Source organism: Mesocricetus auratus, unplaced genomic scaffold (genome assembly GCF_017639785.1).
Source record: "Mesocricetus auratus isolate SY011 unplaced genomic scaffold, BCM_Maur_2.0 Super-Scaffold_100013, whole genome shotgun sequence".
NCBI lineage: Eukaryota > Metazoa > Chordata > Mammalia > Rodentia > Cricetidae > Mesocricetus > Mesocricetus auratus.
In genome coordinates, this window is record NW_024429196.1 from 41,654,422 (window position 1) to 41,681,109 (window position 26,688).

The 26,688-nt window shown below is 39.9% G+C and overlaps 1 protein-coding gene across 3 annotated transcripts in view; it reads right to left on the reverse strand.

Moving 5' to 3' along the window:
• Nucleotides 1–25,417, reverse strand: part of Rala (RAS like proto-oncogene A) — a 37,935-nt gene extending 12,518 nt beyond the window's left edge. Inside the window, exon 1 of one of the 3 annotated variants that reach the window (XM_021228208.2) lies at nucleotides 25,398–25,417. The gene's annotated coding sequence lies outside the window, so the exon portion shown is untranslated. Of the gene's footprint in view, nucleotides 1–3,150; nucleotides 3,172–25,017; nucleotides 25,154–25,397 lie in introns of those variants that run through there. The other 2 variants (XM_005071804.4, XM_021228209.2) reach the window with 2 other exon arrangements.
• Nucleotides 25,418–26,688: the final 1,271 nt, after the last annotated feature.

Consider the following 26,688-nt stretch of genomic DNA (forward strand, 5'->3'; position numbering starts at 1 on the left):
TCCTTGGAAAGGCTTTCTGTAAGTGAAGGAATCTTATCCAACAACTGGTAACAGACTTATAAATAGGATTCCAGCAGTGCATAATTCAACAACTATGCTATGGGGAAACCTGTGGTTTTTGGAGTAATCAATATAACTTGACTGCTTTGATGCAGCAGCCCTCACTTTCCTTAGAACATTCATTTATTACATTAAGGCTATCAAGGTGGAGGCCACATTCTTCCAGAAGTTGGTGGTGATGGATGCTAATGGCACACAGTTGCCTTTGGCCAGGGCACCAAGATTTAGGAATAAAAGAGGCTGCAAACTCACAGCAAACACTGAGCTTGTAGGGAGGCTCAGGCAGACTGTGTTGTTAGGCAACCAAGGGTTACAGCTCCTTCCTCAGTGCTTCCTCCACATTCTGTAACAGCTTTGCTCAGCAGCAGTTCAGACCTCTGCCTCTCTGCCCACTTCCCTGAGCCCTGTGTCTCAGCTCAGCTCAACTAGTCAAAACGTCACTGCTTTCCCTCTGTGCTGGAAATGCTCTTCTTTGTCTTCCACTTTTGCTATGAACTTTCCTACTTATCCAGCTAGCTCTTCTTTTCCTCTGGGCTCCTAAATAGCGTCTGCTACTCTCCTTTTGTAACCCCCATCACAATTTGGAAACTTACTGAGTGTATAGTTGTTCAATATGGGTTTTCTCAGGGGTAGTATGCCAGAAGCCACTTGACTGCAGGGCCACCATGTCTATATGGGCATGTATTTAACTTTAATATTGTCACATAATAGTATGTGTATGTGTATACATGCTTGTGCACACATGATGTGAGACTGTAGGCATGCACATGCCATGTGTGGAGAATCAACATTGGGTTACCAGGTTGTTCAGTGATGTATTGCTTTGGGCCTATGGCAGGGAACCACAGCAGAGAAAGTGTAGTGAACCAAAGACTTCCATCTCAGAAAGCAAAGACAGAAAGGAGAGGGCTGGGGCTTCCAAAATCCCCTTTAAAGGGCATGCCCCAAATGATCTAACTTGTTTCTACCAGATCACACCTCTTAAATATTCTACTATTGCTCAACAGTACCACAAGTTAGCAACCAAGCTTTCAATGTTTAAGAACCAAACTATAATAACTGATTCAGATGCTGTTTTACATGGTAAACAGCTAAAGCCCCTAGTGCAATAAAAAGGGTGATGATGAGATAAAGAACAGGAGATGGATTGATTAGCTTAACAGACTGTCAAGAGTGACTTCTCTGAAGATGTGACATCTGAAGGCAGAGCATTCAGACACCAGGAATACAGCACACAGTCTACAACATGGACGAACTGGCATGCTCTGAGGACCAAAGCAGGCTGCTGAAGATGAGCCTTGCGAATACCATGAAAAGCAGCATGAAGTGAGACTGAAAGGTAGGCAGAGGCAGGGTCACAAAAGGCAATGCACATCACGGAAAAGTGCCATAATTTCATTTTAGTTTTTAAAAAGATTACCCTTGCTGATATGTGGAGAACTAAGGGCACAAGAATAAGAGCTGAAAAACCTGGTGCCACATGTCTGTTACTCTAAAACATGGGAAGTGAAGGCAGGAGAATCAATGGTTCAAGGTCATGCTGGGCTACCCTGGAGCTCAAGGTTAGCCTGGACTACAGCAGACCCTGTATCATCCCCAATCTCCTCCCCAAACAAAAAGACTTGAAAATATAGGAGTTGATCTTGGCTGTACATACAGAGAGAAGAGAGGTGTGAAGTCAGGGGAACATAAAGCAGCAAATTTTAATTTCTGCTTGCCACACATACACATCTAGTCAGGTCAGCATCTTGGTAGCACTGTAAGATGCTTATTGTACATCTAAAGCATTACAAAGACCACTTTATAATCTGCCTATCACAGGCTCATTCCCAAGAGTTTCTCTTTTAATTCCACCACTGGTGCTGGTCATCTGAGACACACGTAAGCACTCCTAGAACCTGTGCTCTTTCCCCTCAACACGTTTTCATGATTTTAAACATAAGGGGTAGGAGCTGGAGAGATGGCTCCGAGCTTGAGAGCTGTTGTTGTTCTTTCAGGGAAGCCAGCTTTGATCTGCAGCACCCACATGGAAGCCTACAGCCATCCCTAACTCCAGGTCCAGGATAGCCGATGCCCTCTGATGTCCTCTGAGGGCACCAAGCACATACGCACACAACACACTTATATACGTTTATGCAAAACACTCATATGCAGAAAAACATTTAAAAACTAAAATGTTATTAAAAACAATCATGAACAGACTCAATGAAAAAACTCATACATTCAAGACAAGAAAAGGGGATTGCATAAAATTCTAATCCTCAAAAAAGACACACGACCATTGCCTTTTTGGGTTTAATTTACTTTACTCAATATAGTATGTTCTAGTCTAATTCCAGGTTCCCTGAGAGATTCTTTCTCAAAGAAAGAACCCAGCTTCCCAATATTCACACATACCATACATATGGTCATACACACACAAATAAAAATAATAAAACAAAAATTCAATCTAATGGTTAAAGGCAAATTATACCAATTATGAACCTTAACTGGCTCAACCAAGTTTGAGAAGTTTGATAGCTAAGGCAATGACATCTGGAAGATCTAACCCCCACAGAAAGGGTTTTCCTGGAGAACTCTTCTAATATATCCTTCAGCCCCTTGCTTTCCAGTTTTACAAAGTAATGTGATATTTAATAAGCTGCTTTATTTTACCTTGAAGTAAGATTTATTTTTTAAAATACATATAATAAAACTGAAGAATCACAGAAGGTAGCATAAATGAGCCAAAACCTTCATTTTTCATATGAGGAAATAGACACATCAGAAGAGTTAAGCCACTGGTAAGAAGTTCCAGGGAATTGTGGTAAAGCAGTGGGTGTCAACCTTTTTAATACTGCAACCATCTAATACATGCAACCTCATGTTGTGGTGACCCCCCAACCATAAAATTATTCCATTGCTACTTCATAACTGTAATTTTGGTTCTTCTATGAAGCATAATGTAAGTATCTGATATGTAGGAAATCTTATTGAGAACTGCTGTGGTAGAGTTAAACCCAGAACTGACCCAGGATTCAAGAGGCAGGCTGACATAACTGGCTCACTTAGCAAGTGGACCCTGAACTGGTACTTTCCATATTCACTAACCTGTCATACATAAGACTGGGCTTAAACTGCAGCAGGGCTGGCCAAAATGTGACTAGTAGTTTCTTATCAAGCAGGGCTTTAGAACACGCCGTGGCTGCAGTGGGAGCTTTATGAAGTCAAAGACTTGCTTCAGTAGACGCTTCAGCAGCTGCATTTCACCGCCAGGGAATCTACAGTGGCGCTTACGTCCTTTCTCTTCCCCAGTTCTCACTGATCATGAATCATACCTGCCTCATAACTAATCCCAAATGAGGCAGCCTTGACTCTAAGGGCTCAGAAAGAAAAGAATAAAAGATTAAAGCTCTTTACATGCTATTTTACAAGAGTTCAACCCAAGAAATTATCAGCATGAACAGATGAAGCCTGGGGTGTTTAATTCAAGTAGAATAAATTCTTAGGCCTAAATATAGTTCTAACTTTCATAAACTGAAAGAACATTCAGAACGAAGAAAGATCAAAATATGTTGAATTTTGAATCACTAGTTCCATTTCAGTTGACAGGACACAACTATAATGAAGCATGGGACTAAATAAAGACAGTAGAATACAGGCTTTGACTTCGACACTCAAGAGATCTACAAATGAAGTCCATTATCACAGGGACTACAAAGCTCCGTCTAGGAATACCGCCTCCAGTGCAATGAAAGGTAAAAAGGGAAAGGAGTTTGCATAGCTTACTTAAATTCTCCAATGATTGTATCCTGACCACAGGTTAAGCTGCTAGTGCCTTAGAGCCACCTTCCACTGCTCTTTCCTTCACTCTCCACCTTTTAAATGTATGTTAATCCTGATGCATTTTGCAATTTCTGCTAATGAAATATTTGAAGACAATTTGTGGACATTTTGGTCAACTACCAGAATGGCTTTGTAAACAGCTGAATATTGGTATTAAAAATAGGCCCTGGTAGGACTGACATGCCATGACTTGGTATACTTAATTTACAACACAGAATTTCCCAAATGCTATGTTTAGATGGGAAAAGAAAGCCTCCACTATTAAAACTTGACCTAATCACAGTTTCTCTACATATACTTAAGAATTTTACTTGCAAAAGGGTTATTGAAATATAGCATACAGTAAGTATACTGTACATATTTACACATTTGGACATTATAATTCCTTTTCCCCCTACACTTCTCCTCTCCATAGATCTGATTTTCTATAATGGATTAGTTAAGCATTTTCTAGAGTTACATAACAGTGAAGTTATGTAATATGCACTGCTTTCTTCTTTTACATTGATCTCTTAAAAATTAAAAAAAGCTAACAAAGAAAATTAACTGCTTGTCTGACAAGCATGGATATTCTGAAATTAACAAACAAAATGTAAAAACTACATTTATTCATGGGACAATATACACTATTTTGTTTGGCTCTTTTCATTCAGCACTATTTTGAAAACCATTTTTGTTGCTTCTATTAATAGTTCATTTCCTTTCATTGTTAGTACTCTGCAGTATGGACATACTGCAATTCCTTATCCATTTACTTTCTGATGGGCATTTCTTTTTCTTTCTTTCTCTCTCTCTCTCTCTTTCTTTCTTTCTTCCCCCCCCTCTCTTTTTTTTGGTTTTTCGAGACAGGGTTTTGGAGGCTGTCCTGGAACTCGCTCTGTGGACCAGGCTGGTCTTGAACTCACAGAGATCCACCTGCCTCTGTCTCCTGAGTGCTGGGATTAAAGGTGTGCATTATCAATGCTCGGCCTGATGGGCATTTCTATAGTTAACCACTTCTAACATCTGTTAACAAAGGGGCAAAGGGTAATGCAGCAGAGATAAGCTTTTCAAAAGTGATGCTGAAACAACTAAATATCCATATGTAAAAATTAACATAGAACCATATGTAATACCATATAAACAACCTAACTCTTGGACCATTCAAGATAAATAAGCCAAACCCACAAATCTTCTGGAAGAACGCACAAGGAGTAGGCATGTGGCCCTGACATAGGTAATAACTTTTAGATTTAACACCAAAAGCAAAATCCATGAAAGATCAAATGAAGTCACTTTTGTCAAACTGAAAACTCTACTCTTGAAAATACAATTAAGAAACTGAGAAAGATTATCTTCTGAATGGAAGATGATTTTTACAATTTAAAAATTACTGAGGAAAAGGAAAAAATGTGCAGATTTTGCCTCACTGACAAAATCTTTTAGTTTATTACTGTAAAAATGGAATAGGGTAGAAGACTAAGTTGATTAAATTCCTTCTCATTCTATATGTACACACACACACACTTAATTTTTTATTTTTTGTATTATATATATAAATAATTTTGTATTTAATTTTTTACATGTTATTCTCAGTTCCCTCTCTCTCCTCTTCTTCCCCAGCCCCCCATTCCTCCCAACTCCCCATCCCATTCCATCTCCCCTTGTTTTTTTAAATATTTAATGATGGAAACAAAACTATACCTAAAAGTGAAGCTTCTGGAAAAACCATTTGTTCTTCCCTGTCTTACTGACCTTGGATTCTGCCTCACCTTGCATTTCAGGGCTGGGTCTCTAAAGACATCCTTATTGACAACAGTTTTGTCCAAGGGGATGTCCACAGAGTACCTTGTGGGCATGAGGTGACTGTAGTTATAAACTTTCACAAAAGATTTGATCTTAATCGCTTGGCGATTTTCTCTTGGCCATGGCAGCTGTCACTTTTCGGGGATGGAGGTCAATTCCAGCCACCAGGGCATGGCTGTAAGGGTGGTCTGAGGTGCCATAGTCAAAGTTCTTCATGGTGACTGCTTTGTGTCTGGGGTAGCATCCAGCCAGGACCAGCACCACTTTCCTGGGTTTCATGAACTTGCCCATTTTGACAGCAAGTAGCCGGTTCTCAGCAGAAAGGGACTTTAGTTATTTCTAAGATGACCACCTTAATGCAGATTTGCTGTAGTTGATGATAAACAGCAATTATTTTGTGGTCCATACAATTTAATCAAAATGTTTTCAATTAAAACATTTTGGGGGGTTCAGAGGTGGGCTCAGTAACTAAGAGTGTTTGCTGTCTAAGTCTGGGGACCTGAGTTTGAATCTCCATCTTACACATAAAAGCCAGGCAGGGCTATCACCATAGCATTTGCAGGAAGGTGGATGCTGAGAACTCACTGGCTAGTCTAGCCCAAACCCCTAGCTTCAGGAACAGTGAAAAAACCTGTCTTAAGGAAATAAAGTGAGAGGAAGCCACCTCCACCTTCCTATAGCCTCCACACTCAAGAGCATGGGCACCTGCACTTGCCTAACATGTGCACACACACTGACACAGAAAGATAAAAGTATTTTTTTTCTCAAGGTGCATGCCTGAAATCCTTGAGGATCATGAATTTTAGACCACCTTGAACTACAAGCAAGACAGCTTCAAAAAAGCAAAAAACAAAACTCCCATTTTCCTCTAGCTGGGTAAAGTAAATGTGCCCATGGTGGTAGAGAAGGCTGTTAAACTGAGTTGATTTTGCACCGATTTTCCTTTCTCCTGCCTGCCTTCCATGTGATTTCCCAGCATTTCTAGCCTGGATTTCTATAAGTGCTGCCCCCCATGGGATCAGGATTTCCTGGTACGAGCTGTCTGTTTTACTTCATCTAAGTATCCTTTCTGTAAAGGAAACCACACACATACACATTTGGACAGTAAAACAACTCTAGGAAATGACCTTGAAGTTTATGAACACTGCTAAAACCCAGAAGGAACAGGAACCCTGCTTAGAATTCTTCATTAGGAGTCTGAGATGTGGCTCAGCAGTAAAGTGACTGCCTAGAAGTGTAAGTTCCCGGTTACACCACAATTTCCCCAATTCCCAACTTTTGTCCCCGAAATCTTAACTGGAGGGCTGGGCAGAGAAAAAAGAACCAGCAAATCAGGGCTATGCTTCTTTTAACAAATGTTATATATAATAAGTAGTAAACTTGCTGCTTTTGTTGAATGTATATATGAGTTATTAGTGAGACTTGATATTTGGAAGGACAGAATGGCTATCAGGATCATGGTTGTGCCTAGCAGATTAATATTTTGTTTATGGTAGCACCCATAAAAAGAATTTATTTCATACAATGAATGACAAAAGGCATTTAATAATGATGTTGTGAGTTGGGTATGAGAGATAGGCACAGTAACACACACTATATCCCAGGAGTTAGACACAGGAGAATCTTAAATTCAGGCCCAGGCTACACATAATAAGACACTGACTCAAAAAATAAGTACTGAATGTTAGTGCAGACTTTCAGGAAAATCCAAAGGCAGCTCTGATGGTGTGAATGGCCCTTACATGCTCATGTTGGAATACTTGGTGCCCAGTTGGCAGACTATTTAGGAAGGAATAGGGAGTGAGACCTTAATGAAGTTGTGGCCCTGGGGGCAGGCTTTGAAATTTCAAGACTCTTGACATTCCTCTCTGCCTCCTGCTTGCAGATTCAGATGTTACCTCACAGCTGTTCCTGCTATCATGCCTTCAGTCTGCCATCATGGACTATAAGCCCGATTAGAAACACTTTCTTATATAAGCTTCCTTCATTACAGTGTTTTGTGACAGCAACAGAAAAGTAACTAAGAAGTTTGCAAACAGCATTTATGTAGATACTTTATTTTTAACAAATGAATACAAACAATTAGAAAATTTCAGTAAAAGTAACCTAAGGATACATACAAAATGTTTAATTTCTAGGACATTTGGTTATATTTGCATTCCAGTTTTCTACCTTGAATGTTACTCTTGAAATCAGGAAAACGGAAAAAAAAACACGCATTGAAAATGAATAGAATTTACAAGTGTTTATGATTACAATATAACCAAGCTGTCACAAATAACTACTGTGGGCAGCTATAGAAACACTGGCCACATGGCAATGCTGGAAGAACACAACTTAAGAGTTTGATTAGCATTCTACTAGGCCATTGTGGGCAAGAGTCCCAAGAAGGCTCCCAAGCAGTGTTGTACTAGGGCTGGTATGTATGACGAATACAACACCGTTGAGATGAAGGCATGTCATTTCTAGGATATAGTTATAAAGGACCAAGGTTTTTATTCTGGCTGTTCCCTCACTGCTTTGTTGGGGGAAGCCATGTTGTGAGTAGTTCTATGGAGAGTCCTAATATACAAGGAACTGAAGCTCCTGTGAACAGCAATATAAACTAGGAAGCAGATTCTCGAGAGCTAGCCAAGTCTCAGTTGAATGCTGTCTGATGAGATACTGAGTTAGAACCATATAGCTAAGTAGGCTGTAGACTCTTGATTCACAGAAAGGGTGAGAGAAATAAATGAATGTTGTTCCAAGCAGTAGAGACTGGGGTGATTTGTAATGCAGCAATATATAACTACATAACTAGCTTACAATTTTGGATGCTGTTATGACTTGGATTAAAATGCCCTTTAAAACTTCATGTCCTGAAGGTTTGACCCCTAATACAACTAAGTCAGAGGTGGAGCCTTTGGGAGGTAAGTAGACTAGGGCCTCTAATCTCATCAATACATTATCCACCAATGGAGCCATAGCTAACAGAAACTGACAATTGGGGAGGGGGCAAAGGGAACTTGAGGAGGCAAGGTCTCGTTTCTCATTCCCTTTCTCTCTTTTCCTCCCTTACTCCTTCCTTTGCTTGTCCCCATGAGTCAAGTGGCTCTGTTTTGTCATGTACTTCATGTCATGATACTCTGCCCCACAAGGGCCTGGAAACAATGTTTGTTTGTTTCTCTTTTTTTAACATTGATCTAGTGTTTTCATTGTTTTGTCATGTAGATGGAAAGCTAACAGAGACTCAGACTTCACTCAATTCCTGTGCTATTTGTATTAACAACAAAATATCTGAGATTGGGCAGTAATAAAACAAAGAATTTACTTTCTGTATATTTGAGACAGGAAGTCTAATATCAAGATGCTGCAGGTTTGTTGTTTATAGAGCACTATTCTTATTTCAAGATGGTACCTCCAAGATGTCAAACACTGTCCTCATACAGTGGAAGAGCAGTTCCCTCTAGTCCTTTTATAAACACACATATCCCATTTGTTCCCTCTAGTCCTTTTATAAATACACATATCCCATTTATTCCCTCTAGTCCTTTTATAAATACACATATCCCATTTGTGAGGGTTCTGTTCTCATAGCCTGATCTCTCCAAAGCTCCACCTGGTACTACTTTGCCTTGTGGACTGAGTTTCAATATGAATTGTGGAGGTGATAAACATTTAAACCACTGTACTAGGTATGGATATATGTAAGGATACTCATTTACACTTCAGATTTTATTTTTCCCCTAATGCCAAAGTCATGTTCAGTTTCCTACTCAATACCTTTAACAAAACTGTCTATAGTCCAAGCTACCAAAACTGAGCTCTTAATTCATCTACCCCAACAGGTCTCTCTTCACTTTTCCTCTTTTAGTAAAGGGCAACTCCACACATCAAGTTGCTAAGGTTAAAATCCTTAGATTCACTATCATAGCTAAGATCTTACTGTTGACAAATCTCTTAAACTGTACCTACTCCAAGACTTCCACATCATTAGAATAAAGCCCCACAGAGGTCTCTATATATTCTAGATGCTTTTGCTATCTTTTACATGGGAAAAAGATATAACAGAGCTCACTCTCTTGTGTCCATGGATGCTCTCTTGTAGAATATAACATCCATGTGGGCAGGAATTCTACTCAGTTTATTTGTTGTCACAGCTCTATCACCTTGTATAATTTCCAACATATAGTAATCACTTATGTTTGTTGAATGAGTTACATGTGAAAAAGGCAATGTGTTTCCTAAAGCTGATGAAAAAAATTCAGCAAAATACTTTACATATTCATTTGTTATTTTTCCAGTATTTGAAACAACCAAAGATCTGATTATATACTAAACCAGAAAGAGGGCTAGAATATGTATCAATAGATCTAGGTTCTGAGACTGATCCTCTAAAAATTCTGGTTTATTGCTGCTCATAAATATTTACAGACCAAGTTTTTCATGTCTGTATGTCTAGCACAAAAAGATTAAACACAAAGCCTTAGAACCTATAAAATATTTAAAACTCTAAAATTTGGATATGACTAAAAATTATCGAGAGAGAGAGAGACAGAGAGAGAGAGAGAGAGAGAGAGAGAGAGAGAGAGAGAGAGAGAGAGAGAGAGAGAGAGAGAGAAAGTGCACAGTATGAAGGTCAGAAGACAACTTTGTGAAGCTGGTTCTCTCCTACCTTTACATGCATCCCTGCATCCCAGAAATCAAACTTGGAAAACTTGGGTAGTCAGGCTTGTATGGCAAGTGAGCCATCTTGCCCTCCCAGGTGTGATTTTAGAGACAGCATTACAAGGACTGATAGGAAGATTTAAGTGTGACTTCCTGGGAAAATGTCCCAAGTGCCTAAGTGTCAAAACAGTTGATAAAGACTACTCAAGGGCTTAGAAACTCACCTCTTGGTCTTTAATTGTAACACGGATAAGAAGGCAAGAGTTTTCAGATTCTTATTTTTGTGATAAGCCATATAAATAGGAACCCAAAGCCATTTAGAGGGCTAGAGCGAAACACCATAGGCTTATGGTCAACAAGCACTTATTCCTCTTAATTCTTAAGATTTCAAAAGCCAAGATCAGGGTGCCAGAATATTTGGGGTCTGGCTCATAGATAGTTTTCTCTTCGCTGTGATTTCATATGGTATGAGGAGTGAGGATTTCTTGGGGGGGGGGCATACAAATCCCTTCTTGAGGGGTCTACCTTGAAGACCTAATCGCCTCCCTAAAGCTCCATCTTCTAAACCTATCATCTTGGAAATTAGGAGTTCAGTATTTGAATATTGGGGATACATAAACACACATGTCTAAACTGGAATTAAAATATGGAGCTAGAGAAGTCCCCAAACTACATCAATACAAGTTTTAGTTTTAGGAAATAATACATTGGAATAGCCACAGAAACCTTTAATCAGAGATAATAAACTAGACTCTAACAAGTACAAAAACAATATTCATAGTTGAATCATTACAAAGAATATTCACAGGGTAAGACCCATAAGGGCAGAGGCAATAAATTTTCTCCCAGAAGGAACTGTCTCATAAGTCAATAGGATCGTTAGAGTTTTCAATCCATAAGGGTATCCTTGCTTATTTTTAAAGGAAATGACGCTAAATTCTGAGGATGAATACTTATTGTCTTCTAATATTTTACAGTATTCACCAAAGTGTTTTGTAAAGCAGGAACCAGACAGGTGTAAACAAAACTCATAAGACTGTACAAGGAATTACGATAACAGTTAAAGACCTGAGGTGATGAAACCCATCTGTTTCCAACTGCTACCATGGGATAGTCTTATGCTTGAACTTATTAAAAACAACCTGTCCTTTCTTCTAGAATCCTAATTTCAGGGGATGGCATTACCATTCAGTTACGTTGAGGTACCCACATTACAAATACGAAGCTACTCTTGCTGTTCCTTACTAACTCTTCATGAGTAAGTCATCCCCAATCCTTTGGCTCAAGCCTCAGATCCAGCCACCTTTTTCACCTGCCTGATACAATTCACAACTCTTAAGGATGTTGTTATCCTAAGGCAATCTGTTTTCAAGATGGTTCACTCATGTGATTGTTGACAGAAGACCTTGGTTCCTTGCCACTTGGGCCTCTCCACTGGGTCATCACGATGTGACAGCTCGAGTCTTCTAGACTGGGTTATCTAAGAAGGCAAAGCAGATGCTGCACTGCTTTTATAAGTCTTTGAAGTCCAATGGGAATATTTCTTTTTCCCATTTCACTTATGAAACAGTAACTGCCGATTCATCCCAGTTTGGGTATGAAGAAAAAACATTAATAGAAATTTTCATCTCAACATATGTTCACATGACTAGCTTAAAAAGTTGCTTCTGAATCCTTGTGCCTTCATGTCCCATACCTAGAAAAGTCAAAAAATGGGTAATGACTAATATGACAAAGAAGGCCACAAAAAGAAACCTGCTGTTTACCATTGGCCTAATAATTGTAATGTAAGTGAGGTAGTTTGAATGTATTTGGCCCCCATAAGCTTATAGGAAGTGGCACTATCAGGAGGTGTGACTTGGGTGAAGTAGTTATGGCCCTGTTGAAGGAAGTGTGTCACTGTGGGGACGGGCTTTGAGGTCTCCTATGCTCAAGCTAAGTCTCGATCAGTTCATTTCCTGTTGCCTGCTGATCAAGATATAAGACTCTCAGCTCCTTCTCCAGCACCATGTCTGCCCACACGCTGCCATGTCATAATGTTAAAGTTACAATTATGATTTCAATATTTCTAAGTAAAAGGCACTTTACATTTAAGGTCCAGAATTCATCAAAGGTTTGGTTACATTACACTTAATTTATTAATATAGTAAAATAGCAATTAATTTATGAGGAGCATATGGGTCTCTTACATTTTGCACAAATTTTTCATTTGATGCCATGCATTCTAATAAGAGGTTATTAAAATATCACTAAAAGCAAGTTAACTTCACTATTTTATAATCTCAATGACAAAGATTAATTTTGGGGTTTTAAACAACGCAAAATTTTGGTTAAAAAACAAATAGTATTTGTATAAAAAGTTACAGATGTAACAAAACTACATGGTGCTCAAAGCCATAAAGTGCAGTATTTTATCTCATAATTCATAACAAAGAAGTAACCAACCCAACAGGAAATGAGATGAAGATGGAGTAACGTTCTTCTGAATGTCCAAAGTTATCCTTTTAACTTTAAGCCTGAAGGTACGTAAACATTTTTATGTGAAAAATCGAAATGTCCCTGTTCCCAGCAGGTGTTAAGTTGACAAGATTAGCCATCTCAAGCATAATCTTTTTCTGGATTATTCAAGGCACTTTTCCCTGGATTCAACGATTCTAGAATATGAAATTCTGAATTCTTCTACTAGTGTTTTCAGCCTGTGTTTTGCCTCCCTTTCAAACATGTCCCTTACTGAATACTATGGCCTATGTGCCTGACTGCTTTCAGTAGTTTTCTTTTACTCCTAAAAATCATTTGGAAATTACCTAGTAGGCATACTATTGTGAGGTATTGTGACCTAATGATTTTCCTGAGCATCAAAAGAGTAACAACTTGTACCAGTGGGGCCTTGGCATTTCTACTTTGGATGCCGAAAAATATTTTACTAAAAGGAAGGGAGGGAGGGAGGGGAGGGAGGGAGGGAGGGAGGGAGGGAGGGAGGGAGGGAGGGAGGGAGGAAGGAAGGAAGACTTCCTAATTCTTAAAGATGCAGTGTTAAACTTCAGTGATTTTCTACCACATGTTGTGTGTCTGGATGAGTACATGGAAACATCGAATCTGAAACTGCTTCTGTTAGGACCCAACCACAAAAGATAATTTAGATTCTAGGGATTCATATTTGGTCTCTAAAACTTAAGCTTTGAATAAGTTAACTATATGTTAACTATAATATATTTTAAAACTAGGATGTTGGCAGACTAAAGACATGAACTGGTAGATCATGTGAGAAGCACCAGTTTTATAAGTACCAGCTTCCATTAGTTGAGTAAGGTATATGACACGGTAAATGGCTACTTTCAAGTCTGTTGTCAGATGTACAGTTTAACAAGTCTTTAAGTGTGTAATCTAGAAAGTCAAACAAAGAACAAAGAGAAGCCTCAAGATAATGTTCCCTACAAGGACATATTTTTAAATGAAAACATCCCCAAATGAAGCACATTCCACAGCATCACTACAAGTGTTTAACCAGGGCTAGTGGCTGGAGAATTGTGTGTGTGTGTGTGTGTGTTTGTGTGTGTGTGTGTGTGTGTGTGTGTGTGTGTGTGTGTGTTGTTTTAAAGGTGTGGAGGAAAAAAAAACCAGAAACCATGCCTTGGACCTTTTTTTTTTTTTTTTTTTAAGCTGACAGCAATCAAGAGATAGAAAGTAAGGGCCAGCTCTCTATCCACCTCTTTTCTGCCAAAAGACAGGATACACCTTCACTGCAATGGATTCTAGAAGACACCAATAAAATCCATCTAAATCTCACTCCATTACTTTCCCATGCACACCTCTTCCCAGTTCCTCCACAAATGTTATTCTTTGTTGAAGATGCTACATTAGCTACTGCTCTATGTTACTCTTTATTGAGTTTTCCTCTCATGATGTGTCACATACATTAACTTTTTTTTCTTTATAATTATCTTTTGCTAGAGAACCTATGGCAGTTAAACACTAAGATGCTTCTCCTGCAGGTGGAGAAACACACTAGATGATCTTTTAAATCTGTTCCCCTTTACATGCCCAAAACAAATCATCCATATATTGGAAGGCAGTGAATGAAAGAAATGCAAAAGCCACACTGAATCCAAAATTACTTGCTCAACTACATGAACAACTAATTGTGTTACCGATTCAGGATTTAGATAAACAAGGAAAAAAAAATCTGGTTTCAAGCAGGAAGATCAGTTACATCAACAGTCCTCATCATTGTCCATACCTATCACACACCCAGTCATGAAAAAGAACTGAGAACACCTTACTTTTAAAAAACCACCTCAAAGATGAACCATGTAACATATGGGCACTGACACAGCTTGAGAACTCCACTTCAGTGAATGTGGAAGGGTACCAAACTAAATATAAGATTGATTTCTGCAATCTGTAGGAATGCAGGAACTCCAAATCAGTTGGATATAACCCTACTCTAAGAGCTAAAGAAAACAGATAAAAGAATGGCTACAAGAAGTATGGTTGGGTACCTTAACCTCCTTAGGAGGCGGGAAACACTGGGACTCTCTTGTCTCCCCCCCCCATCTTCCTTTCTCTCATCTTCCCTTATTCTCATTCTTATCATCTCTTCTCTCTCATCTTCCTCTCCCTCTCTGTCATGTTTGTCTCCCCCCTTTCAGTTTTGCTATAATAAACTATGATTATTACGCAATAAAAGAATAAATGTACCACCCAACCCAGCAATTATACACCTGGGTATATACCAAGAGAAATGAAAACATGTTCACATAAAGACTTTTATATGAACACTCACAGCAACATTATTTAATAATAAAACTCCCAAATCCATAGAAATAATACCAGATATTCATCAACCAATGAATGAACAAGCAAAATGTAATATATCTATAGGATGGAATACAACTCATAATAAAAATGAAAAAAACACCAAAAAAAAAAAGTTCAGGCCGGGCAGTGGTGGCGCACACCTTTAATCCCAGCACTCGGGAGGCAGAGGCAGGCGGATCTCTGTGAGTTCGAGGCCGGGCCTGCCTCCAGAACAATACAGAGAAACCCTGTCTCGTAAAACCAAAAAAAAGAAAAAAAGAAAAGAAAAAACTACTACCACTTGTTACAAAATGAACAAGTCATAAAAAACAAGCCATAAAAAACAAGCCAAGTTTTAAAAAAAAGCATGAAAATAAACATCTTATATGATTCAATATTCAATATCTATCTTCTGTCCAGAAACAGTAAAGGGAAGATTCCTGGAAAGGAATATAAGAATAGCAAAATGAAAATCTGGGCTGGAAGTAGCGCACACAGCAGATGCATGAGGCCTTGGGTTCAATCTCCAGCACCAAGCTGAATGGATAGAGGGATGAATGAATAAATTGAAAAATTGATAATCAGTGGATGGTAAATACAGGTGTGCTGTACTGCTCTTCTAACTTTTCTGTAGGGGTGAAAGGTTTAAAAATAAAACATTTCAAATGAATTCTCATTTGTTCAATTTACATTAATTTTACTTTTTAGTCTTTGAAGACAGGGCTCACTATGTAGCCCAGGCTAGTTTCCATGTGATTTTTCAGCCTTGTCTCAGCATCCTAAATGATGAGGTTACAAACAGGTGGCCACATCCAGCTTCTCATTTGATGTTTATTAAATTTATTTTACATTCATTTAGAGAGAGAGAGACATGAGTGAGGATGCAAGTATGCCACTGTGAGTGGGTGGAGGTCAGAGGACAACTTGTGGAAATTGATTCTCTCCTTCCACTATGTGGGTTCTGCAGATGAAACCAAGGTTATCAGACCTGGCAGCAAGCATCTTTACTCACTGAACCATATCATTAGCCCTCACTGGATCTTTAACAAATACGAGATATACATTGAACAGGTATAGTGCTGTGGTCACATTTATAATTCTAGTAATACAGAGAAAGGTTCTGTCTCAAAAATAAAAGGCCAAATAACACCACATATACAAAATTAGTTAAGTTTCATGTTTAAATATTTAATCATATTATACACTAACACACACACATGCATAATATCATTAAACTACCATTTTTGGTTACTCTAGTCGTAAAATGTGGGCTCTGAAGTTTTGTAGTCAATATTACACCATTCATTTAAGAGATGCAACCAGTATTCCCTATAAGTACTCTAACTCCTCCACCTCAGACATTTTTGTCTTGTTACTTGCTATTCCACAAATTTTAACAATGTATTTAACAATTTAAAGTTTTAACAGTGGCACTAGAGAGCTGGCTCAATAGTTGAGAGCACTTGTTGCATTTCCAAACGACAGAAGTTCAGTTCCCAACACCCATGTCAGACAGCTTATAACCACCTGTACCTCAAGCTTCAGGGGATCCCACTCTTTTGGGCCTCCTTGGGCATTCACTTATACATAGCAGATAAACATACAGATATAGACACATACACACATTAACATATATATACAATTTTAATAGTATCAAACTCATCAAAGATGCTAATGCAAAACATAAATCTTGTTAGTGAAATTTACTTAGAAGTTCAAAAAAGTCATATTTATAATTCTGATAATAAAACGTTCTCAGCATTTGATCTTAAAGTAAGACAAGTAAGAAGAAAAGATATGATGTATTAAAATACAGATATTTCACACACAAGACTGCTTAAAGTGCCCTAGCAAATGAAAGAATGTTGAAATTATACCTACTACAATGGCTATGAACAAAAAAAAGGACAATAACAAGTGTTTATACAGATGGAATAAAACTGGAAACACACTGCTAATTCTTCCAAATCTTCACAAAATGGAACAGGTACCTTAGGGGATAATTTGACCATTCCTCCAAATCTTAAAGGTAAGTCAGTAGATATAGTTCAGGGTTAAGACATTAATGTAAACCTCCAAGCAGAAGCACTCAAATATCAATTAACTAACCAATGGATAAAGCTCGGTATATTCATATAACAGATTATTCAGCCACACAAAAAAATGAAGTATTCATATATGCTATGATATGATGAACCCTGAAAAGCACCATGTTAAAAAAGTAGTCAGATACAAAAGACCATCTATGGAATCCTAGAACATCCAAAATAGGCAAATCTATAGAGGCATGAAATACAGCAGCTAAAGATATCCTTCAAGGCAGGATAAATTGACAACAAAAGCTAGCAAATGGGCATGGCTTTTTTTCTTAAGAGGCAATGGAAATGTTCTAGGAGTGGTAAAGGTAACACAACTCCCTGACTACACTAAAATCCACTGAACTATGAAATTTAAAAAAGGATGAAGTTATGGTAGATGAATTATATTTCAATCATGTTTTAAAAAAGAATTAACCCTTCACTGTAGAAAAGGGGGACAGAACATTAAAGGACAAGTCCCAGAAAAGCCAAGCAAATGACCAATAATGCATAAATTTCAATAATTGTAACAAGACAAATATAGACTTAAAACACACACACACACACACAAACAGGACTGAATTTTTTTTAACTGAAAGCAAGAATAAGATGAGATCAGTTTTTCATTTATTTGGGACCAAGCAAATAACAAATAACAAAAATAGCAAATAATAGTAAAGTAAGGAACACAGAGGATTATTCTAATTGTAGCACACAGATAAGAGAATCAGGGGAGACCTGAGGGACTAGTAGGGCCGTGGGAAAGGTACTAATTATCTAAGCACTAAGTGATCAGGGTTGGTGTCCCAGAAACCTAAAGCCTCAGAAGACAGAGATTTTCTTTCAGACTGAATGTCTTCAGCAAAAAAGATGAGTGGAGCCAAGTGAGGTGAAATATTCCTGCAATACTAGCATAATGGAGGCAAGGGAATTAAAAATTCCAGGCCAGATGTTCTTGAAAAAAAAAAAAGGGGGGGCCGGGCGTTGGTGGCGCACGCCTTTAATCCCAGTACTTGGGAGAGAGAGGCAGGCAGATCTCTGTGAGTTCGAGGCCAGCCTGGTCTACAAGAGCTAGTTCCAGGACAGCCTCCAAAGCCACAGAGAAACCCTGTCTCGAAAAACCAAAAAAAAAAGGGGGGGGGGGGCTATCCCATCCCCTCACCTCCCCAAAAAAGAAAGAAACAAGAGAAAAGAAGGTAAAAAGGAGACAGATTTCTCTGCATAGAAGGCAATGGAGAGGAAGCTTAAAAAAGAAGAGAAAATTACTACAAACTCTGTACTAGGACAGCAAGCAATATGTGCCAAAGAGTGAGATCTGAGGTTCTTTAAAGTATGAAGCTCTCCAAACCCCCAACTAAGTCAAAATTCCAGGCCAGTGAGGCAGCAAGATGAAGAGAAAATGGTTATACAGGAAAGCAGAGATGCACAGCAGGGCATAGACCAAGATATTATCAACCTAGGACAATAACAGATTATTAATACCCTGACTGTACTGCTAAGACAGTAAGGATAAATAGGCTAGAGCAGGGACATCTAGGGACAAGCTTTGCAGACTAAGGTCCAAGAAAATAACTGCCTACCATCCAGCACCCCAAAGAGAGGAAAGATTTAAACAGTGGACAACAGGATATGGACTGAGCCTCACACATGGACCTACATAATCCAGAATCTATGTACTAACTGGGGTGTACCTTAGTAATAGAGCACCTGCCCAGCATACACAAGGTCCTAGGCTCAATCCTCATTACCAAACAAACAAAAAAGTTATTCTTGTGAGACATAGTGGTGTAAGCATATAATCCCAGTATTTGTGAAGTGGCGGCAGGATTAGAAGTTCAAGGTCATCCTCAGCTACATAGAAATTCCAGGTCAATCTGAGCTACATAAGATCCTGTCCATTCATCCATCTATCATCATCATACCTACCCCCCTCCCCGCCAAAAAAGGAAACATGTTTTTTGTATGAATTACATATCAGTGAAATAAACATGCTCTTTGGGCCTTGAAAGACTAGACGCTGGTATGTACTGTATATTATTATATGAACCATATGTCTGCAGGATGCTGGACCAATACCTCATTTTACATCAACACATCATTCACGTAGAGGGTTAAGCCTGCATAAATAAACTGAAGAAAGGATAACCTCAAAGTCAGATGATCCAGGTCCTTGGACAATCCTGTCTAGAACTAACCCATAGCTGTTATCCCTGGATACACTCATCAGATTACACATAAGCATTGCTATATGCCCTAGAACCAATGATGCAAGTCAGAGTCACATAGGATAAAGTGACTGGAATTCATTTGCGAAGTTCAGAAACCACTTCAGACAGAGAAACCTGGAGGAGATTCCCTCAATTTTTATATGTATGGAAGCTTAGGAGGCTGTGAGAAGACAACAGGAGTTTGGAAGAACACCACAGAGAAGTTGGAAGAAACAGGATCCATACATGAACTGGGAAACCAACAAGCAGTCTTAATAACATCTCTCATCATTATAGTCTGATGTTCCCCCAGGAAACCCAACCTTGACTGCCTCTCAACATATTTCTAGTTAAGTCTCTCTTGAAGAGACAGTGGAGAATTGCAGTCTTAGAAGTCAGTTCTTAAAGACAAAAATAAAGAAGAAAATAAGCACATTTTATGTCAATGCTAAAATGTCTCACTACCATCAAGAAGTCAACTGTTCCAAGTAAATCAATGCAATTCCAGTAAGAACAGCAACAGAGTCATGTAAATGAGTGCTAAAATTCACTAGAAAAAAAAAACAAAACCAAAAACAAAGCAAAACTAGAAGAGCAATAGAAACACCGAGGAGGAGCTGTTGCAATGGGGCTACCCAGTCCAAGAGAACAGCAGACCTCAGCGTGATAGAAACCTCCTTGAGGTTAGGGTTAGTGTTGGTAATGGTATAGCACTGGTCAAAGAAGCCAACAGAATGAAACACACCCAGTTTTATACTGCATGTGTCAAATGAGCAAAATACTGGTTTTCATTAATGGCACTTGATGACGTACCATCAATATTTGGAAGATGGTAAATTAGATTCATATCATCCCATATACAGAAATATGCCCACATGGAACTAAATATGAGAAATAAAGCTGTAAGAAAACATGAATTTCTCCACAACCCAAGGGCATAAAAAAGTTTTCTATAGTTAGAACTCTGGATGCAGTAAGTTTAAGATGAATATATTTGATTAAGCAAAAGAAAAATTTTCATGACAAAAGCAACATAAGCAAAATAAAAGATGACTAATTTTTAACATATGACAAAATTAAAAACTGTTCTTAAATACAAAAAAAAGAAAAAAACTGAAAAGATGAAGGAAAAAATACCCCCTAATCATGTAGAAAACCAGGCTAATAAAAATAATAAAATGGTTCCTAAGCATATTAAAAGAGTTCAATTCACTTATAATAAGAAAAATACAAAAGAAAACTACACTGTGGCACACACCAGGAACTCAGTACTCAGGAGAATACAACAAAACTTGAAATAAGCTGATAGATAAAAGCATTCTCCACAAGCATATTGTAGTAAGTTCTAGAATAGAGTCATGGGAAACACAGAAGACTCTCCTCACCTTCCAATCTAAGGCAGTCTCAACATTTACTCCAGTTTACAGTCATCCTGCCTCAGCTGAGTTAAGGGCATGACCATGGTACCCAGCTACTCCTTAGTTGGGTCTTAAGGATTTTTTTTCTTTCTTTTAAGATATGGGTCCAGGAAGAAAAAGCCCAGCTAGACACAATTCTGGAAAAGGTATAACCTAACCAGAGTATGAAGGACTCTCCATTTATTAGATTGGGGTTAAGAATGGGAAGGGAAAATGGGATCACCCGAGTATGCACCGGATTCTGAGATGGCAGCACTGCAGGAACTGTGCTCCTGCAAAACGATGAGGCCAGTGCAGGAGTTAGTGAAGCAGCTTCTGGAAGGTTCTATGTACCAGATGAGGACAATGTTAGAAAAGGACCCACAGGAGGATTTCAACCAGTAAGGTATGATGTCTGTTTTAAATATGAGGAAAATATTCAAGGAGGTGAACCAGTGAAACAGGAGTCTCAGTAATCAGAATAAACCCAGTCAGGGTGCTCACTGAGCTGCCTCCATTTTCAATAGCTACTAGACTGTGTTTTAAAAAAAAAAAAAAAGGACATAAGACATCTTGTGGCTTAAATTACTATCATCGTATTCTTCGTGCAAATGGGATTTTTATCTATTTTTACACTGCATCTGTAAGTCAAGATCATTTCATAATTTTGTGTTTGACTATCCATAAATATACTGTGAAATCCTGACAGTTGCAAAACTGAATCAAACAAAAGAAATGGAACTTGGACTTAAGGAAATTACATGCGTTGGGTATTCTGTCTCTTGTATCTAATACAGGGCACTGTGCAGAGTTTTCAGGAAAGTGTCATATTTCATTTCTACATGATTGGCACTTATTTCTTCAGCTTTTCAGAGTTTTTTGCATTTAATATTTATTTAATGGCTTATATAGATTATTCTCTTGGTTTTGAGGAAATAAACCTTCATTTTCATGTATGATTAAATCAATGATGAAAATTCCCTTCTAAAATTTCTGCAGTTTTAAAAACCTCACAGAGCTTTAATTTCATTGCCTCTCTGATAAGCAAATTTTTCTAAACACAGTTAACATAACAAAAAAGGTGTCTCACAGTTAAGAGAAGAAACAAAGAATAAGTGTTCCTCATGGGAGCTCAAAAAGGAGCTTTGTTATTTGGAGTGACAGTCTCTCCTTTCTCATCTTTTAAACCAAGACATGGATGCATGCTCCATACTAAGCTCATTACTTTTAAAGTACATCCTTGCAGGGGGGAAAACAATCAGACCTATAGGAACAGAGTTTTGCAACTCTTGTTTGTTTTTTTAAACATTCTTCCTACTGTCCAACCTGGATCCCACCTACATCAGTGGCACAAAGAACAAGAAAACAAACATGATTTCAAACAGGCATGGCACTCATCTCACACGGTGCTGCAGAAGCAGAAAGTCATCAAAGTGCCTGTGGGGAGTTCCTAGTATTCTACCAGGACATCAGCAAGAACAACGTTCCACAACTTTCCACTTCAGCACACACAGACTGTATGTACACTGTGTTTGCAAGCACCCTGGAGATAAAGATGCCAGGAGTTTCCATTTGATGCTCCTTGGCTAGGATCACTGGTGACTCCAGGTCATACTTCATGGCTAAGAAGCAGTATCTGTTTTCTGGATGCTCAGCTCAGTCACAATCACCTTTCCCATGGCTTTAAGGACTAGCTGCCATTTTCAGCGCTCTTAGAACTGGTTACTGTACTTTCAAATCCAAGCTCTACTGCACACTGCCTTATGAGCTGTGCCTCACTTAGCATTGGGGAAGCACGCCTGTCTTGCAGAGATATTGTGGTGATAAGAAGAAATATAAGCATAATTACAATCCTCAAGTAATAGGGGCAATCAATATATAAGAACTATTAATGCCAAGATGGCTTCTGAATTCAAGAAATGAAACTTCTATATAGTAATGTTAAGAAACCAAAGGCTGGGCTAAAGAGATGGCTCAGTGGTTAAGAACACTGGCTGCTTTTTCCAGAGGACCTGGTTCAATTCCCAGCACCCACATGGCAGCTCATAACTGTCTGTAGCTCCTGTTCCAGGGGGTCTGACACCTTCATACCAATGCAAATAAAATAAAGTTGAAGAAAAAAGAAACCAAAGGCTTCCCTCTCCTTAATCTAAGAATTAAAATGTCTTATAAAACAATGGAAGCTTACTGTCTCCTACCACTTCAAGATCATTATCTCTTCCTTAGTTAACATTCACAGATCCTTATTCCAGTATCTGTAAAATGACTGTCCTAACCATTTATGAAAGAATACAAGAACCTATTAGTTTGGTGGTCCCATATATAAGAAGTAACACTGCTACATTTATTTGTGCTCTGTAGAAACAGTGCTCTTTGGAAAGCCAGTGTAGGGCTACCATATACTAGAATAAGACATCAGCAGCTTGTTCTTCTTTAGACATTCCTAAACTGAAAATAATGCAATCATCTACAGTCAAAATACTCCCTTTAAAGTGGTGCGCAAGATTCTTTCCTATAATTAGTCTAACCCTGAAAACCCTAGGGGGAAAGTGTTGTAATGAAATACTGCTTCAAAATAAATGTTACACACAACTGCACATTCAGCAGAGGGAAACATGTGGATCTCAGAACAGAAACATGAAAGTGCCTGCTGGGAAAAGACGCCAAGGTCACATCTGGGTGTTAGAAGACTTCAAAATGAGCCACTCTGAGCAATCCTGCTCTGCAGCGTATTTCCAAGAAGCATCAACTCTTAACTTCCTCTTTTTGATTAAGATTATGATTATCAACTCCAAGCATACACTTGCTGCCTTTTGCCAGGAAATCTCTTCTTTCTAACTCTGAATATACTCTAGAAATAAACACGTAACAATGAAACATAAATTATTATATCATCTAATCACAATCCCTAAATATTTTTAACTTTTCGAAGAATAGAGCTGTGAAAAGCAAATTCTTCCTGAGTTGCTCTTTGATCTTTTGGAGAACAAAAAGACAAAGCAAAGTTTTTTATTCTCCAAGAATCTCAAAGGAACAAAACTATTCTAACAAAATCGTGTGGGGCTTTGCTAGAGATTCAATCTAGTACCCTTTGTAGGGGACTACTGTCATTGAACTACACCTCCAGCCAAAATCAATTGCTTCTGGAAAGTGACTATAAAATCAACTACACATTCATTCATTCATTCAGTGAAGCAATGTGGGGAATTCCAAAGACTTCACATGGAAACAGAAGGGAAAATGAAATGGCTCCTACTCTCAAAAAAGTTAAGGTGTAAGAAACATCTTAAGGGTCACAAGAGTTATTTACGAGACTATTGTATCAACAGATACAAAAAACATAAGTCAATGATACTCTTAGGCATATTAACAAACATAAGCCAAAAGGAATGCCTTCTACGTTGTAATGAATCTGTTACCTAATTTTGGGAACGTGGTTAAAGCCGTAATTTATCTACAGGAAAAGAATTTACAGAAATAAAGGTTCTCCTGGCACACAAACCCAAAGAGTGGATTGGTTGCTTTCCAGCTTGACAGGTAGGGCGTGGCACCAGAGTTCTCACAAGAGCTCAAAGACACCTGGATGAGCTCTCTCAAGTCTGGACATTCTGGTTTCCAAGCAAAGGCCAGTTAAGTCCTTAATTTATCCCAAGTCCACTTCAAGCCGCCACGCCCGTCCACTCAAACACACATATACCCAATTAAAGCACACACACACATCTTATCTTCTACTCTTGGACATCTTTCAGGAACCGAGCGCGGAAGACACCCCCATCACACAATACCCACATTCCCCTTCTCTTCTAGAGGATAAACCTGTACCACAGTCCATGAGCTTTCAGCTGGACGCGAAGCGTCTAAAGACTCCAGTCTGAAAAAGCCATTTTTTTTTTTTAAACTGGAACCAAACCCCGGCGGAGAAGCTTGAAAAGCAGCTGCTCTGTACCGGCAAGGAGTGGACTGAAAGCGACGGAGGACCGGGGTGGAGTGCGGCGCAGGGACTGCGGCTGCGGCGGCCCCAGGTCGCGGGCACCGCCCGGGCGCGGCCCTGGGAGCCACCGGCGTGATGCAGGTGACCTTCCCGAGAGGCCGCCCGCTGTCAGGGCGCAGACGGATTCTAGCCCGGGCGGCTGGCGGGACGTGCAATCACGGCGGCCGCGGACCTGGCCCGTCGGACACACCCCCGCCGCGGCCCGGCCTCCCCAGCCGGCAGGCGCTCACCTGCACCGCGAGCCGCTCGCCCCGGGGCCTCTCGGACCTCGGCTTTGCCGATCGGGCCGCGCTCGGCACTGCGCTCGGAGTTCCGCGCGGGGCGCGGCAGGAGTCCGGAGGGCGGCGGCGGCCTGGGCGGCGGAGGAGGAGGACTCCGGCGCTCCGCTCTGGGGAGACCCACCCTCCTCCCGGCCGCTCTGCAGCAGCCGCCCCAGATCACTTCCGGAGCGCGGGGGAGCGGGGCGGGGCGCCCGTTGGAACTTCCGGTCCGCGGGGCCGGAAAGGCCATGGCGGCCGCAAACAAAGGCTCTACGGGCACGGGCGAGGCTCAGTGGGTCAGCCCGCAGGCGCCCTCACGATGGGTCTCTCTATCTGCGAGGCACAATTACCTCCCAACGCCTGGCCGGGATTCCCGGGCCGCGGCGTCTTCGTCTCCTCAGGATACGGAGGGGCTCCTAGGGAAAGGAGTGAAGGGAGGGGCCGCCATGTTGCTCCCGGGGGCTGCTGGGTTCTCTGGCAGGCGTTTTCCAGTGCAGCTTGCGATGTGGTTTATCACAGATCGAGTCCTGGGAGGTGGGTTGATCTCCTGTCGTGGTTGGACGATCTCAGTGGTTACTCTGAAGAACTGGCCTCTGTGGGTGGGCTTCTGGTTCCTTTCGGTCCTCTTCGACACTGGATATGGCGCCGAGATAAAACGGTGGCCCCGTGACACACCGATTAAATGTCATAAATTAGTAGTTTAACTGAATTGGCTGTTTTCTTTAAATCTTCCCCACAAGTTCGAAATACTTTAGCTAGCGTCTGTTAGCTGACACACATTCTTCCGTTGACTTTAAAATTCTTATCTCCCTCGGCCCCAGATTGAGAACCAACGACTTGGTTGGCATAACTATTTCAAGGAATGCCTACTCAGTCAAGTGGGCAGTCAAGACAACAAATGATTGGGGTTGGAGAGATGGATCAGCAGTAAGAGTCCTTATTGCTCTTCCGGATGACCCTGGTTCAATTCTCAGCATCCATATGGCAGTTCACAACTGTCTGTAACTCCAGTTCCTGGGGACCTGACACCCATGGCAAAACACCAATGCACATAAAAACAAATGAATAATAAAAAAAGGAAGATAACTGTGTTTGGAAGTGTTATGGAGGGAAGAATTGATGACTTTACTGTTTTAAACACATGTAGGCTCCTTCTTCCAGTACAAAAAGAAGATGGTAAAAATGGATCCAAACAAAGGAGGTCCCGGCAGAACAAGGACCAGTAATGGGCTTTGAAGGCTGAGTACACCCTGTCAACCTGGGTTGCTGAGAAAGATGGCTGCAGAAGGAGATAGGAGTCAAATCACGAGCTGTCTTTTGTGCTGTGTCTTCTAAATTCTGGGAGTAGAATGGCTAGATAGATTAAGCTGTGGGTTTGAGAATGGAGGACAGATTAGTGTGGAGGGAGGTGGGGAGGACGTGGGTGAGCAGAAGACAAGCAGAGAATAGATATGAGCCACTTCAGAAGTAAAAAAAAAAAAAAGAGGAAAGAGAAGGATTGTTTGCTGGGGCTGCTGGTGTGTGAGAGAATGGAAGTGGCAATGAGGGTGCTTTGTTTTGCCTTGGGGAAGATGCAGGTTAAAATTATTCTTTCCTCCCCCCTTCGTGTGTGTGTGTGTGTGTGTGTGTGTGTGTGTGTGT